Source organism: Phascolarctos cinereus, unplaced genomic scaffold, assembly GCF_003287225.1.
Source record: "Phascolarctos cinereus isolate Bilbo 61053 unplaced genomic scaffold, phaCin_HiC Scaffold_9;HRSCAF=440, whole genome shotgun sequence".
Classification (NCBI taxonomy): domain Eukaryota; kingdom Metazoa; phylum Chordata; class Mammalia; order Diprotodontia; family Phascolarctidae; genus Phascolarctos; species Phascolarctos cinereus.
In genome coordinates, this window is record NW_027556402.1 from 156,177,289 (window position 1) to 156,192,782 (window position 15,494).

General features: G+C 41.2%; 1 protein-coding gene across 16 annotated transcripts in view; it reads left to right on the forward strand.

The window, feature by feature from the left end:
* APBB2 (amyloid beta precursor protein binding family B member 2) overlaps window positions 1–15,494 on the forward strand; it is a 411,236-nt gene that overhangs the window by 366,455 nt on the left and 29,287 nt on the right. Inside the window, exon 1 of one of the 16 annotated variants that reach the window (XM_020991151.2) lies at window positions 15,132–15,297. The exons of the other annotated variants lie outside the window; for them this stretch is intronic. The gene's annotated coding sequence lies outside the window, so the exon portion shown is untranslated. Of the gene's footprint in view, window positions 1–15,131; window positions 15,298–15,494 lie in introns of those variants that run through there. 16 annotated transcript variants of the gene reach the window in all.

Sequence of the window (15,494 nt, forward strand, 5' to 3'; positions counted from 1 at the left end):
TCTTTGCCTTTTGGCAATTCCTACCTATTGTTCTAGTCCTGCCCTCGGACACCAAATGGAGTAAGTCTCTTCCGTGTGACAGTCTTTCAGGTAATTGAAGACCCCCTCCCCTTAGCCTCTCACACATACCTTCTCTTCAAGTTAAACATCCCTACGTTCTTCAACGGAGTTTCCTGCAGCACTGGAGTATAGTACACAAAGCACTGATGTAGTCAGAGGACCTGGATAGGACCCAAATCCCATCTCTAATGCTTATGACCTAGGTGACCTTAAGCAAACCTCCCTGGTCTCAAGTCTCTTGTGTAAAAAAAAGAAGGTTGGACTAGATGGCTCTTCCAACCCCAGATCTATGCATGATCTCATTGTCTCACAGCCCTCCACCTTCCCTTAGCCTTCTTTGAACTCTCCAGCTTCTCAGTGCCCTGCCCAAAAGGTGCTCCCCAAAACTGAACATAATCCTCCAGGCTATGACCTGATTAGTGTAGAGTGCAGCAGAGCTCTCCCCAGAAGCTGGGAAGTCAGGCCTCTCATGCTGGCATTTTAGTGCTTCCTTTGGATGGGTCTTTTTCATATGAGCCACTATCCAGCCCTACCTCCCTCACCAAAAACTTGTAAATAAAGTTTCTTGATGTCTTCTAGCCTGTTCATGTTCTTCCCAAAGTCTTAGAAGTTCCTTCTTAATTTTAGTGCCTTTCTTCTGAGACTATGCCCCCCACCCATTTAAACTGCATGTATCCTGTTTGAACATAGTTGTAGGGTGTGTTGTCTCCTCCATTAGACTGTGAGCTCCCCGAAGGCAGGGACTGTTCTTTGCCTTTCTTTGTATCACCAGTGCTTAGCATAGTCTCCTGCACATAGGAGGTAATTAAGAAATGCTAGTTGACTGACTGGAATCCAAAACAGAGCACACTTCCAGATAAGATCTAGCCAGAACAGAATACAGCAAGACCACGATCTCCCTGGTCCCGTGTGCTATGCTTTTATTGCTCAGCCCTGTCCAACTCCTCGTGACCCTGTATGGAATTTTCTTGGCACTGGATACTGGAGTGATTTACCATTTCCTTCTCCAGTGGATTAAGGCAAACAGAGGTTAAGTGACTTGCCCAAGGTCACACAGCTAGTGAGTGTCTAAGGCCGGATTTGAACTCAGGCCTTCCTGACCTCTATCCAGTGCTCTATCCACTGAGCCATCTAGCTGCTTTTATTACTGTGGCCTAAAAATCTTGGTCTGTCATGTCAAACAGTTGCTCTTGCAGCCCTTTAAAACTCACAGACTTTTTTTTCCTCATAAAGTTTTTTTTAAAATATTCTTAATATGCCACCCTAATTCTGTACTCTTGCAGTTTATTTATTTGAACCTGAATCTGGGACTTTTCCATTTAATTTCTTTGATCCATTTCCTAATTGGATAGAATATTGGGTCTGGAGTGAGAAAGACCAGAATTTAAATGTGACCTCAGACACTAGCTGTGTGACCCTGGGCAAGTCACTTAACCCCAGCTTAAAACTGGGGAAGGAAATGGCAAACTACTCTAGTATCTCTGCCAAGAAAACTCCATCTACAGTGGGTTCACAGGGTCATGAAGAGTTAGACACAACTGAAGGACTGAACCACATGTGCCAGATGCTGTAAAAATGCTGGGGATACAAATTAAGACCAAAAGCCCAGCCCTCAAAGAGCTCAAACTCTGATGGAGGAGACAACATGCAAACAACTATGTAGCAACAAGATGTGTTCTGGGGCAATTAGGGGTAATCTCAGAAGGAAGGCCCCGGGATTAAGAGGTTAAGGGACTTATCCATGGTCACACAGCCAGTGTGTGTCAGAGGCCAAAGATAAGACTTGAACCCAGGTCTTCCTGACTCCAGGCAGGGTCTCTATCCACTACACCATGCTGCCTCTCAAAACCGTATTCTGTGACATTCAAAACTATGATGCTGTGTCTCGTAGAATGAGATCTCTACAAGTGGAGGGGGCCTTGGAGATCATCCTGCTTCTTGTTGTATAAACAAGTCCAGAGGGATTGTGATATGCCAGAGGTTACACATGGAGAGAAGAGATTAATTCTCCTGCCGCTCAAGCTCCATCCCTGTAGCTCTGCCAGGATATTCATAGCTTCTGTGATGACTGTTATCCAAACTGGGTTTTGAATTTCTGCTGTTTTCAGGCTTGCCGGTTCTATCTTTAAAAAGCCCTTGCTGATTTCCATTTAAATGAGACCACCTTTTCCCGAGTCCCAGACTCTCTCCTTCCCTAGCCAGTGAGCTCTCTCCTTCTCTGGTGCTGATTATCCAGTCTGAGGTTTCCTTGAGCTTCCCCACTTCCCTCTCTCTCCTTTACTGGCTCCCTTATGGCCATTTCATAGCCCATTGACATCTTTGTGGCAGGGAAGGATGACAGCTTCCCTGTGCTACTTACTAAGATCTCTGAAATAGCTTTGGTGGGGGAAACTCTTGTTTAAAATAAGGTTAGATTTTACTTCTCCTTCCTTTGGATAATCAAGAGATGATTTGTACTATTTTCATCATTTCAACTTTTTTTTTAAACTCCTGTTCCCTGTTCAGAGGACAGAGTCAAATCTGTGTTGTACACAGAAACCTATTTTTCTAACACTGGCTAGTAATAAAAATAATGATGATGATGATGATGATGATGATGATGATGATGATGATGATGATGGCATTTATATAGCATTTAAAGGTTTGCTAAGTTCTTTACAAATATCTTATTTGATCCTTACAGCATAGCCTGGGAAATTATTATTATAATTATTATTATTATTATTCTTGGAGGTGCTATTATTATTCACAGTTGCAGATGAGAAAACTGAGGCAGACAGAGAACAAGTGATTGTCCAGGGTCACACAGCTAGTGTCAGAGAATGAGTGTGAACTTGGGTCTTCCTGACTCCAGGTTCAGCACTTTGTGTATAGAGTTGCCTCTAATACAGTAGAAATGCACACTAGCTTGCAGTATGTCCTTTTCTTTTTCTGTGCATCAGTTTTAAGGAGTTTACACTGAGATGGATAAATTGATGAGAAGATACCAATTAGCTATTTGGAGGGGGGGGAGAGAGAGAGAGAGAGAGAGAGAGAGAGAGAGAGAGAGCGAGCATAGAGCATAAAAGTATTTTCATTTTCCATTCTTGAGATTTAAATTATAACTTCTGGCTCTACTACATAGCCAGATTTCTGTGCCCCCCTGCATTGTTAATATGTATTTTTGCAGTATTGTCTTCATGTAGTAAGTGCACAGAAATAAAAACCAGGATCGAGTGGGAGGACAGCGGTTTTTGGTGATAGGACTCTCAGTGAAGTTGTTGCACGGTGAGTTTTTGACTGAACATTTCCTGCTCTTGTCCATGAGAAGGCATTCCCCCGAGCAGCGGCAGCTGGAGTAGTAACAGCAGACATTCTAAAGTACTTTGAAGTTTGCAAAGAGCTTATATATTTTAGATTCCAAACTGATGTTAGTGCATTTGCCCATTCTTCTAGCTTGCTGAGGTTATTTTGAAATCTCATTGACCCAGCTTAGTGTCACATAGGGAACGAATGAGTGTTTTCCCCATTCCATAGTCATCACAACTGATTCAGGCATGTTTCATATTTTACAAATGCATTTTCATGTGTGAATGTCTTTGAATCTTCACAACAATACTGGGGGAGGGGAACAATAAATTCACTCCCCACATTTCATAGCTGAAGAAGACACTAAGGAACAGAGAGATGAGGTGATTTGCCCAGGGTCACCATGGGGGAGCCAGGACTCATGACCCAGCTCTCCTGGCTCAAATTCTGATGCTCTTTCCATCACATCTCACGACTTCTTCACTATGGAATGGATGGAAGTGGGAAAATGTCTTTGTTTCATGACTTAAATTGTGTGAAATAACTCCATGAATTCCCCAGTTGGATGATCAATCCTTTGTGGTTGCTTTTTAGGTTATAGTCCTTTAAGCACCACCGTCACCTGGGATGAAGTGGAAACTGTGCTCTATGGTACTAACTAAGACTGTCAGAGTAACCACTAAGGTTATAGGCCAACTTCTTCTTTGCTTTAGTCATAAAGAAATATCCTTAGTACCTCTTCAAATAGTTCTGGGTGCTATTTTTTTAAAATTTATTTTCTGGAACCACTTTTGAATTCTATACCCCGTTTTCCTTATATTCACAAAAGATAAAATTAAAGTGTTTTTGTTTTTATTGTGTCTTTTTCCTTTTATAATTCAAAAGTGCTTCTTTCTATAATTACTTTAGGCTTGTGAGCTTCAAAAGGTTCAAATGCTTTAGTTATTACGGAACCCTAGTCTTGGAACTTGAGTATTGAGTACTTGTAAATGTTAATGTTTAACATATTGTGTCATGTGTTTTCCTTTCTTAGAAAGATCAGCGTAGCCCGTTAAAAGTTATGTTATTAGCGTTATAAGTAGATGAGGAAGAGCTGAGGTGATTCCACTTGCCAGTCTTTCCAAGGCCTTTCCCAGTTATCTTAGAATATTCATGGATGTACAGGGATGAATAAATTATGATGGCCTAGACAATTGCAGCAAACAAGAGCAGCAGCAGTACATTTGTGCCCTCAGTTAACCTGATTCTGTTATTTCCAAGTTTGGATCTCTTTGCTTGGTTACCTGAAAATGTTCTATTTCTAGATGTCTCGATTTCCTTCTTTCTCAGGCTATTGGGCTTTGAAATGGGCTTTAAGACATCATATAGTTTGTAGTTTCCCAACCTAACCAAACTGTACTGTAGGCAGCTACCATTTAAATTCTCTACTACCTCTATTGACTGATCAGCCAGCTCTCTAGCGTCAGGTCCTAAGAAGCTCAAGAAATAGGACCTGGGAGCTCAAAGAGTACCTGAGAAGCTTGAGAGGAAGAAGGGTTGGTCAGTATTTGAATTTTTAAGGTGTTTAAGTGTGCTAAAGAAGGAAGGACTTCTGTTTGGAAAACTTTTACAGACTGATAAAAATTTGCTGGAAGAGTTTGGGGACTTTGGCTGTAGTCCATCCAGGTTAGGACACCCAGTTAAGATTGTTCTTATCAGTAACATAAATGAAGCTGAATCATCATGGGGTCTTTTGTTTGTTTGTTTGTTGTTATTGTTGTTGTTAGAGGAGCGCACTTGGAGCGAGAAGTCATTCACCTGCGTTTGGCTGCAATCTAAGGGGCTTCAACTAAGTCCACTTTCTTCAAGCTATCCAGTCGTTTTCCAGAAAACCTGGAAAGTTTCTCAGAAATTGGACTCCAAGAATCTATTAGACACAAATATGTCTTGTGACTCCCTTCTCCTGAGTTTTCCTTTCAGTCTTCTGGTTGGAAGCTTATCCCCTTGGCATTTTTATTTTCATTTATTTCTTTAAGATGGTATGGGAGGACAGCAGCTGGAAAAAAGTAAACTTGCTAAGCAGGGAAGTTACATGTTTATTCAAAGCAAGCGCAGAGACTAAGTCCTTTGACATTATAGCAACTTTTAGCCCCATTATGTGGTGTGTGTGTGTGTGTGTGTGTGTGTGTGTGTGTATGCTATGATGAGGCTTTTTTATTATATAATCTTACCATGCAGGCTGACACATTCAGTCATCCTAAGTGGTAAGCAAAAAGTTGATTTCTCTTAGGGTGGAAGTCAAGAAGATTACCTCAAAAGTCAATCTTTTATTGATCTGCATACTAAAGGAATTTATAGAGCATTTTCTTGAGGAGGAGAGAAGCTCTTTTTCACTTTGATAAATGTTTTGGGAAAATGCATCAACTTAAAGCTCAGGAAAAGTTCGTAGTGTTTGATCATGGAAAGCATAGATTTGCACTGCTTTCAAATAGACTCTCGAGAGATTAATAATGTTCACTGAGCTCAGTTGCTGTCCAGAGAAGGAAAATATGTTCTACTAGTATTGTTTCAGATCACATGCTAACAAAAAATCATTTGTAAAGTGCCATAGCAACTCCCTTAATGTAGTTGGAGAGAAGAAATATAGTCAACTGTCATTTATCCAAAATTGAGCATGCTTTCCAAGTTCCTGTTGTCATAACCAAATAGAATAGGTGAAAGCCTCTTTGTTTTCTAGTATTCAGTGTCCATAATAGTATTTAAATGTAGTGTTTTACTCAGTAAGATTGTTTAGGCAAATGGTTGTTTGTTCCAGCCCCTAAAGGGGTCTAATTTACTACCAAACAGGAAAACCTGTTAAATGATAGCAATAGAAAAATGAACCACCCTGACTCACGTAATGTCTTCAAGCAAAGATTGGATGTAACTTTTCTTTTTTTTTTTCTTTTCTTTTTTTTTGGGGGGGGGGGCTAGGCAATGGGGTTAAGTGACTTGCCCAGGGTCACACAGATAGTAAGTGTTATATGTCTGAGGCCGGATTTGAACTTAAGTCCTCCTGAATCCAGGGCTGGTGCTCTATCCACTGCGCCACCAACTGCCCCGGATGTCACTTTTCAAGCAGGGTATAGAATGGATTCTTGTTCATTTACATGTGGGACTAGATCATCTTTGAGGTTTCAGTTCACTCAGAGATTCTGTGACATCATTATGACCTCCAAACCAAAAGATGGTTGATACAATGAGCTTGAGAGAGCATGCATATGCATTCAGCTTAAACAAGGGATTCATGACCTTATTGAATTTGCTGCATAGAATGGGAAGTAGGGAAGAATCATGAGTAGAAGTAGAAATTGGGACCACACTGGTCATTTTTCTCATGTAAGGGACTCTTAGATAAGGAAACCATCTTCATCCATATACCAATGCTGGTTGGCACCTTTATGCCAGTTATAGTCTTTGTGAATTGTTTAGAGTACAAAGAAGTTAAGTGACTTGCCCAGGGTCATACAGCCTAGATGTGGCAGGGGCAGGGCTTGAACCCAGGTCTTCCTGGCTTTAGAGGCGAGCTTTGTTTGCCTTACCCTGTGCTGCTGAGTAGGGTAATGACATAGGGAAGCTGAGAGATTTTCGTATATTTCCTAAATCAAACTTTGATAGTATGGCTTCATAATTCCTTGAAGTATTAGGAATTCACAGAATATCAGACATACTTAGACTCAAATGTAAGTAGGGAAGAAAGGAAGGAAAGAATGAAGGAACAGAGGGAGGGAGGGAGGAAAAAAGGAAGCCAAACAGAAATGATTTGAGGACTTCTAATCATTTAAGATTACTTATACCAAACAAGGATCTTAAACATATCTCAATTCGCCGTGTAGAAATAGACTCAACATCTGAGAGAAAACGTGAAGGAGGAATAAATGAATGAAAGTGGGATTCAGAATAAATCCCCCAAGAATTAAATATGCTGTCTTGGGTCACTTTAATTGCTGAACTTTCTTTATCTTTGTCTTAGGGAGGCTCCTTAGCAGTATGCCCCAACATGCATTGCCAGGTATCTCAAGCCTTCTTTATGTAACAGTCTTCAACATGTTCTCAAGCTCCTGTTGCTTTGTGAATTACAGACAGTTCTCTCTTTACATAAATGGACTCTACGTAATGTGAATTTGCCTTTGGATGTGAGGAAGGAGGGAGGGAAGCAGGAAGGGGCCAGCACACAATTCAAGGATATGTGTGGGTGGTGAGGACTGAGAAGCAAAAACAGGAGGAGGAACATGTGGAGGCTGAGGCCAGTCACCTGGGGGCTTGGCCGGAACTGATAAGAATATAGGGATGGGGGGCAGGCAGATAGGGGCTGAACATGGATGAGGGCAGGAGAGGATGAGTGATACATGGGTACTGGGGACACACCAGTACTGAAGACAGATACACTGAACCAGACATGTTGGTGGGTGGGCAGAGTGGGGCAAAGCTCTCCTCTCTTGGTGCCTGAAGTCTCAAGCCAAGCCCTGATCTGGCGGCAGCCATGGCTCCAAAGTCCATTCTGCTTTCACTTGAAGGGGTTTTTTTAAGGGTTTTTGTTTGTTTTTTGGTGTGAGGGATGGGAGGCCACAGAGTTCTGAACTGAGACACAGGAGTAGAGAGAGAGCACAGTGCTGTACAGTAAAGTTATTATAGGTGGGGGTTTTTTGGAATATGGATTCTTTTTTTCAGAATCTTTTATGTAAAGTCAGATTTGTAAAGTGAAAACTGTCCATAACAAACTTATTTGGTGTTAAGTGTTTTTTCACTTCTCTGCTCTCAGGAAGCATTCCCTCACACAGTTTCACAAGTAGCGCTTATTTTACCAATTTTGCCTCCCTTTTCCTTGATTAGAATTAAATAAGAAATGTGTGTTTCATTTCATCTCTAACAACCAGAACAACAGCTTTCTAATTTGGCATAATTGAAAACTGAAACCTCTAAATTCCATTCCTTTCACCAGACATTCTAGTTCCTGGTTGCTTTGTAATGAATGCCCTTCTCTCCCTCCCAGCAGACTATGTTAGGTTATGTCTTCTCAGAAAGCTCCATGACAGTGTCCTCTGTGTAGAAACTATATTTGTTACCTGGCCACAAATAACTGTGCCCAACTTAGTTTTAAATCTTTTGTTTCTCACTGGTTTTTGTTTTACCTGTAATTCCCACTGTTTGTGCACAATGTAATGCACATTGTAGCCTGTTGCCTGACACAGTCAAAGGACTTGGAAAAGTATGAGGTGACATATTAAGGGTTCTGTCCTCTACACCTCACTCTGTGTTGTGTTTTCATACTTCCTTAAAGCTGGGCTTCTTAAACTTTTTCTACTCAAGAACCCTTCAGTGCTTCTTAAGCACCAATCCCAATTTGCAACTATCCCTCCTGGACTCTTCCTAGCCATGGTTAGAAATGATATTTATATAGGAAAGCTCTAGGAAAATAAATAGTTTATAACAGGCATTCTCAACCTTTGTCTGATCAGGGACCCCTTTGCCATTCTGGTCAAACTTAGGGACCTCTTCTCAGAATCATGTTAAGTGCATAAAATAAAATGCAAAGGATTACAAAGAAAACCAATTCTATCCAAGTACAGTTATCAAAACATCTTTTTGAAGTTCACAAACACCAGGTTAAGAACTCCTAGCATTTTTTCATGTTTGCCCTGGTAGATAAGCATGAGAGTATTAACTCAATATCATCTTTGTCATCATCATTGTTATTAGCACTTTTTAAGCATATGTGTGGTGCTGGACTAAGCTCTGTCTATCTGTAAACTTGACCTGCTTGGAGCTCCGAAAGGTAGAACTAAAAGTAATGGACTGAAGTTGCAAAGAGGCTACTTTGGGCTTGATGTTGGGGAAAATTTTCTACCAATTAGGGTTATCCAAAAGTGGAATTGGCCTCCTTTGGGAGGCAATGGGTTTGGGGTCACTAGAGGGGCCGTCAGACAAAGGTGGATCAGAGCCTTCTTGGGGCAGGGGGATTGTGAGGGACTAGGGAGGGGGAGAATTCTTGTTCAGGTCCAGACTTCTGAGGTTCCTCTGAACTCCGATAAAAAGTGACAATACACAAGTTAGCTGTGACTAGGCTTAACTCTCCAAGTGGTTGTCGTTAAAGAAGTCCACTGTGATCCAGACGAACATCCACAAAGAGCTGTGCAGCTGAGTAGATCATATTTTTACATACATGTAGCCAAGGAGTGGAAAGCATTGGTTAGGAGTCACATAGCAGGTAGTTGGAGCTTGGAGCCTCAGATGGACAGGACATCTGCTTTGTTTGTTCCCAGTTGGCTGATGAAGGTCATTGTCATTCTAATGTTTTTATGAGGAATTTCTTATTAATCTGGATATACAATAACAAATGCCAAGCATTTCTCTTCTTTCAGGTAAGGGGGTTGGCTTTTTTCAATGTTAACATTGCAAATTACATATATATCCTGCATCCTAAGCAGCTACCAGGAACATACTGATGAGGCAATCATGAGTTATTCAGCCTAGGAGAGCATCAGTTTCTTTAATTTTTCATGCTAGATTCTTACATAGCAAAGGAAAAATAAGAATATGTTTAGCTCTAAATTTAACTTCCTTTAGTCTCAGCATTTGCAAAGAACAATTTTAGGTCGAGGAATTTCTCTGGTAGATATACACGGGGAGCTAATTATGTAAGACAACTGATGGCTATGAATGATATTTTGAATATCACTTGGAGAAATCTTTATTAATGGCAAGTTTTCTCTGGGGCATTGAAATCAAGTGTCATCTTCAGTCAAAAGAGAATCTCCCTGGACAAGTTTGGCATTTAAGGGTATTGGAAGCTTCTTGTTTCACTTTTTTAATGTCTGCCTTCTGGAAAAGATATTGCTTATGTATTGGTTTTGTTATATCAGTGAATTTGTACTCGATCTAATTTAAAATACTCATCAGTGCTTCCCTTGTAAAGTGAAAGAAACATGGAAGATGTTTTCCACAGTGTAATCAAAAGAATCTGTACCAATCATAAAGTCCAAAAAAGGACAGCGATGTCTAAGGGTCATCTTGAATGGAGGTTAACACCAAGATCCTTTCTACTTCCTTCTTTGTGGCTGCTTTGATGAGACTTATAGGTGAAAGAGTGCTGGATTTAGAGTTATTTGGATTTGAGTTTAAATCCTGGCTCTGCCATTTACTGCCTCTGTCACCCTGGGGAAGTCAACATCACTTCTGGACTGCAGTTTCCTCATTTGTAAAGTGAGCAGGTTGGAGCAGATGATTTCTGAAGTCCGTTCCAACTCACAGACTGTGAGCTTAGAATCTATTGTCAGTTTTCTGGTGTTAGGAGTATTAGCTGAAAAAACAAAATGTATTTTTGTGGCATAGTAGATCATTTTTCTTTCTGTTAGTCTTAAGGGATTTCATTATGCACTTTGAAAGAATGCTACCAAAAAGCCAAAAGATTGGCAAAGTGGCTTTGTATGTAAGGAGTCCGAATACTTGAAAAGACATGGATTTTAGAATGACAGCATTGGTGGGGCAGCTAGCTGTTGAAGTGGATAGAGTACTGGCCCTAACACTAACTGTGTGACCCTGGGCAAGTCACTTAACCCCAATTGCCCTCCCCCCCCAAAAAAAAAAAGAATGGCAGCATTGGACAGATTCTCAAACTTTTTAGTCTTAGGACCTCTTTATACTCTTAAAAAGTATTGAGGACCCCTCCACAAACTCTTAAAATATCTTAGTGAAAATAGTTTTGACCTTGAAGACTTCCTGTAGAGGTCTTTGACACTTTGAAAACCATTGATCTAGTCCCACTCCCTCATTTTAACACATGAGGAAACTGAGGCCCAGGGGGCTTAAATGACTGGCCCAAAATCTTTCTGCTAATTAGTGACAGAGCTAGGACTAGAGCCTGACTCTCTTGACTCCCACCCAGTCAGTGCCCTTTCCACTATACCAGTGTCCCCTCTGACCGATCCTTAGAGACAAATCTAGTGTGAAGGTCACAAGCTTCATTCATTCCACAAATATTAACCAAGTACCTACTTATTATATGCAAGGTACTGTGGATAAATCAGGTGAATTCTCATCATTGTGCTTTGGTGACGATCATACATGTTGCCTTAAATAGTAGATGCCAAATGCTTTACTTTAGCCTCAAGAAGAAAGCAATGTAGTTAGTCTGAGGTAGGAGGGGAGTAGTTAGGACCACTACCTTTACTTCTTCCCATCTAGAGAAAATGCAGGTTCAGTTGAGTTTCATTTTCCTCATTGTTCCCTAATTGACTATAAGGTCCTTGAGGGCTGGGATCAGAGCTTACTTGGTGCAATATTTGTTAAATAATCAGTGACTGAATGACCCAAGCTCCCCAGAGTGCCTTCAGCTCCCACATTAGATTACCTTCTCCAAAACTTTCCTACTGAGTTCTCCAGCCTAGACCTGATAAGCCCACAGAAGCCTGTCCACCAAATACATTATTTATTTGTTTGTTTGTTTGTTTGTTTATTGTGTTTATTTATGATATGGGGAGTGGGAAGGCAATCAGGGTTGAGTGACTTGCCCAGGGTCACACAGCTAGTAAGTGTCTAATGGTCAGATTTCAACTCAAGTCCTCCTGACTTGAGGACCAGTGCTCTATCCACTGTGCCACCATATACTTTAAACCCCAAAGTAACCTCCCCTATCTCACCCCCCCACCCCACACACAGGCCCTCAGAGATGTTCACCATCCAAGGGAGAAGGGAAGGGATGTGTCTTAGTTTGGACCGGACATTCTAGTGCCCTCCTGAACCTTGAGCCTGATCTTCATCCCTTCAGGTTGTTCCTTAATGACCCCTGACATTGCTCTGGGGTGATGGAAGCAATATGGAATAGTAGGAAAAAATGCTGGTTTTGGAGTCAGAGGACCTGAGCCCAGATTCCAGTTCTGCCACGTGGTATCTCTGTTACCTTGAGCCAATCTCTTCACTTCTCTGGACCTCAGCTTCCTCATCTGTAAAAGGAAGTGATTGGCCTACATAATCTCTAATTCAAGGGTTCTTAACCTAGGGTCCATGAACTTGGGTGTTTGTTTTTTTAATTCTGATAAGTAGATTTCAATGTAATTGGTTTCCTTTGTAATTCAATGTATTTTATTCTATGCATTTAAAAAATGTGATTCTGAGAAGGGGTCCATAAGCTATGCCAGACTGCCAAGGAGGGGGGGGGTCTATGACACATGTAAAAAAAGATTGAAGGACCCCTGCTCTAGGGTCTCCAATTTACCTTTTCTTTTTTACCTTTTCTTCACTGTCTCCTCTCCCCCAGCATTCAATCTGTGACCCTAGATGATGAAAAAGTGAGCCTCTACCCAGAAGTCCCTGAGAGGGTAACTGTCTATTTAGGGAATAATAGGTTCACTGTGGAGAGACTATTGCCTGGGAACAATCAGAGCACAATGCATGACTTATGTAATTAAGGGTTAAATGGTGAGGTACCCACTACAAAAGTGCTCTAAGAGGACTATTTATAGCCTAATGAGCCCCAGGACATGGAGCAGCTCTCCTGAAGTACTCTCCCGGAGGGAGGTGACAGCTGTTGGGGCTGTGCCCTTTCAGAACTTGGAAACAAAAGCACTTTGCTGGCCCCTCTTCTACACCACTGCCTCAGCCCTAGTCACCATCTGTTCAGCTCCAGCCATGCGGACAGCAGAGAGTGGGAGATGAAGCCCCAACCCTCTGGGCAACGTCATCAGAGGGACGGTGCTGCGGCAGATAGGGGAGTGGACTTGAAATCAGACAGGCCCAGCTCCAGGGCCCTGCTGGGTGAGCCTGTAGAAGTCATTTAACTGCTCGTCTGCAAAACACTGGGGACTGGACTGGGTAGCCTCGAAGGTATCCGACCAGCTCTAAAACCATGATCCTATGAAAATAGAGCTTTCACTGCATGCCCAGCAAGAAGCCCTGGCCAGCTCTGTTCTGCTTTGGAATACAGGAATCTACAATAAACTGGTCATTAAGGCAACAGAATCAGACAGTCGGGTGGGTTAGTGAAATAAGTGGATGTTCTGACATTAGTAAAACTGTAACATCTCATTTACATAGGGTTTTAAAGTATTTTTCTCATAACAGCCTTAATAGATATTTAAGAGTATAAATATTCATATGCCTATGATGAAGAAACTGAAGCTCAGAGCAATTAGTTGACTTGCCCATGATCCCACAGTTAGCAGGTATCAGAGCCACGACTCTTGAATTCTAACCTCTTTTTAGCCACTGAGCTATCTTCTCCTACAGACTTTGTACCCTAGAGTCAAAGAGCCAGTGTGCTCACCAACGAACACCACAGAGCCAGGATCCTTCATGGTTTTGGTGTCATAGACCCCTTCGGTAGTCTGATGAAGCCTATGTACCTCAGAATCATTTTTAAATGCAGAAAATCAAATACATAGGATTACCAAGAAAACTGAAATATTTTTGAAATATTATCAAAATATGTTTTTTTAAAGTTCACAGATACCAGGCTAAAAAAAAAAAAAGCCCGCCACAGAAAAGGAGGGCCCATTCAGGGATTTTGCCCTGTCCTTGTATAGTTGAAACACTCATTTAAGGGATGCTCTGTGAACCAGGCTTATGATAGGATAACATTTACCTTTTGTTTTAACCCACCCTGTTCAGAGCTCAATATTCTAGCATGGTAGCCACTGATGTGTGTTCTCTCTGAAGGATGATTTTGGTGTACAGGTGCCTTTTTCGCATGTTTTAATGGTGTTTGCCCATCCTCTTAGTTGCTCTTTCTCTGTATAATGCATTTATATGACATACTTGTGATGTCCAGTGTTAGACTTTGTTTAATGGCTGACAAGAACAGAATAATATTTTCTTTATTATAGGTTAGTGGGTTAAAAGCCTTTTTCCCAGGGTTCAGAGTTAACAGTGAGTCTCTGGTAGAGTCCAGGGAGCTACTGCCCCAGCTCCATCATTGTTCTCGCCTTCCCTCAGTCTTTTCCACTTCCTGTTTCCTTGCTTAGTATGTTTTGGTCACTTTGTTGGGTCTCCTATTTGCAGTTCTTTCCCACCTTCTCTACCTCCTCTGAGCCTCATCTCTTCTCCTCCTATCTCTCCATGACTTTGTCTAGCTCTGCTTTGTCCCCAACACCCCATTCTGAGAATGTCACTATGGACCCTTTCTTTATGTATGCAAAAGGGCAATCCACCAGAAAAGAGAATGAAAAATAGACATAAAGGAAGTAGCCATGTTTAGTGTCTGAAATGGTAATAAAATCATTTTAGCTGCTGGTGACAGCTTGGTGCTACAGTGGGTAGAGTTCTGAGCCTGGAGTCAGGAAGACCTGAATTTAAATCCAGCCTTAACTGTGTGTGACCTTAGACAAGTTACGCAACCTCTGTTTGCCTCAATTTCTTCACCTGTAAAATGGGAATAATAATATTACCTACCTCCAAGCTTGTACAGATCAAATGAGAAAATATATGGAAAACATTTAGCATCATACCTGGCACATGATGGACACTATATAAATATTAGCTATTATTATTATTACATTATTATTAACACAAAAGGTAACTTTTCATCTCATGAGTTATTTTAAAATACCAATTGTCTTCTTTTTTTGAGGGGAGGGGGAATAAGAAGAATAAAGATACATATTCAATATGTGAATGTTCACTGCAAGACTTGTCCCCTAATTTGTCCATGATATTTTAAGCTGGATTACTTTCCCATGTTGATATGCTGCCTACTAAATTTAGCTGATCTCTCTTGGTTTCGTTGTACACGGCCAAAATACACACTTAGGTGTGATTGAGTTCAGCTGAAATAACTACTGGAAAAAGGAGTATAATTGTGGTAATTAGGCGGGTGAAAAAGACTGGGTGGTAAATGCTATTTCATTGTATGCCAAAATCCTGCCTTCCCTGTGAATGTGAATGCTAACCGTGCTGTTTTTGCTCTGTTCCTTCATGCTGTCCTGGATTCAGAGAGAGGTAAATGATATTCTTTTTTTTTTTCATCCTCAGTGTTTCTTTGTCTGGCAATGCTCACTCGCTTTCTCCATAAAGTCATGCCATGATCACAATCATCTTTGTCTCCTAAAAGCAGGACACTGTTGGTTTTCCTCCCAAGCTGTCCTTGTATGTGCCCCATTGTCGACCAGTGTGTGGAAATAAATGCTTTGGAGGGT